Here is a 2,110-nt window from a genome sequence, read left to right on the forward strand (position 1 = left end):
TAATTAATAATAAATAACCTTATGCTGTGACCCCACACTAACACACACCACAACCCGTTATAGTCTCAGAGATGAAATTGAAATAAGTACAAGTATTTGAATCCACAATTTAAAAGTTATTACAACCCAAAATGATTACTTGATAATTTACAGTTAATTGCCATTATCTGCCACAAGTTATAATTATACATAATTTGATTCTCAAAAGTAGAGTGCCTGATCTACCAATAGATCTACCTCTGCAGCTATAGCAGCTACAACATCATCGGGAAGACGCGGGATGCTTCCCACGCGCTTGCGCTGGGTCTGCTGGAGTCTGGCCATCTTTCCTAACTGTTGTGGTGTGATGAAGAAATAAAGCAAGAGTGAGCCTTACAGCTCGCAAGATAATATATAGTGATAACAATAATATAAGTATCTAAATGGATACTTACTAGAATCTTTTATCATGTGTAAGATAATTACTTACTAGATATAAGTAGAAATAAGGGATGAAGTTACCAAATACTTCACTACACTTATATCATTTATAAAGCTACTTGAACTACCACTGTTCAAAGTATAATGAGCTTTCAACAGTTCATCACATAGATGAGACTACAAGACAAGATTTGAATAGATTAAATCTTTGAAATATTATTAAAGGAAATGAAGTTATGATATACTTCATTAAGTTCTGATATGTATATATATATCCACATATACATCTTCTTTATACATTTCCTGAAAACCTCTGTCATGTAAAGTATGAACAGAGTTTGAAACATCCAATAAATTTTGGGAAAGGAAAAGAATTTTGGCATAAACCAGATATCTCGCTGATCAGGCAAAGATACCAATAAGTAACCTTTTCTACTAGTAGATGGACGAATTCCCCACTGGTCATCACCCTGGTCGCAATAGGACCTTATGCTGGACTGCCACTCAGCCACTTATGCATTTGATGGACTCCCACTGAGCCACTTACACTATTATGGACGCCCACTGAGCCCATGTTGCTTATGCTGACTCAATAGATGGACTTACTTCCCGAACGTTGGGTAAGTAATCAAGTCATTTACCAAAACTGCAACCTTGTTGCGAATATAAAATACACCACAGAGCCGGATCCCTCAGGTTTCGAGCGAGTATTTAAATCCCCTTTAAAAGGAAGATCTTAAATATAAAAATGAGTTTTGGGATCCGCTCTAACTTTTAAAAATCATTTTGAAGACTCGAAAACACTTTAAAGAGTGTTTGGAGTAATGCTAATTTAATGAAGTAAATCAGTCCCAATATATTTAGAAAATATCTGAACATTATTATTTAAATAATATTCCCATAAAGAATAATCTTTATAAAAATAATTGAAGTAGAAGTATTAAAACTTATACTTGAAACGAGTATTAAATAACTAAAGATATACTTATACGAAAGTACTATCTTTATTTGAATAATCAAAGATAAGTTTGATTATCGACACCTTATTCTTTAATAAAATAAAGAACATATCTCAGCAAATAATCGGAGTCATAGATCCTCAAATGAATATTCAAATAATATTCATTAAATAATATAAACTGAGTCATAAGCCCTCGAATGAATATTCAAATAATATTCAATAAATAATATAAAAGAGTCATAAGCCCTCGAATGAATATTCAAATAATATTCAATAAATAATATAAAAGAGTCATAAGCCCTTGAATGAATATTCAAATAATATTCATTAAATAAAATAAAATTATCGAATAAGCCTTATTCGATTAATGGTTTTGAAAACTATAACCATATATATATATAAATATATATGTATATATATACATATATACCAAAATCTACTCGGGATCCTCGACTCCCGGTTTTAGAAAATGTTTTCACCATTTTGGGTCCCTATACTAAGGGTATATGCAAGTTACCGCTATCCTCTAGCATAGGTATTATCAACTGAACCAATCAGATATATATGGCAAGAATACGAAACAGGCATGCATATGTACCATATAACATGCTACAATATATCGCAAGAATTTGCTATAATAAATATGCATTTAACGCAAGATCATACATATACACAAATACATCACAACAACAGTTATAACGGGTAGAAAACTTGCCTGAGCGACTTGGG

The sequence above is a fragment of the Apium graveolens genome, chromosome 2, assembly GCF_009905375.1.
Source record: "Apium graveolens cultivar Ventura chromosome 2, ASM990537v1, whole genome shotgun sequence".
NCBI lineage: Eukaryota > Viridiplantae > Streptophyta > Magnoliopsida > Apiales > Apiaceae > Apium > Apium graveolens.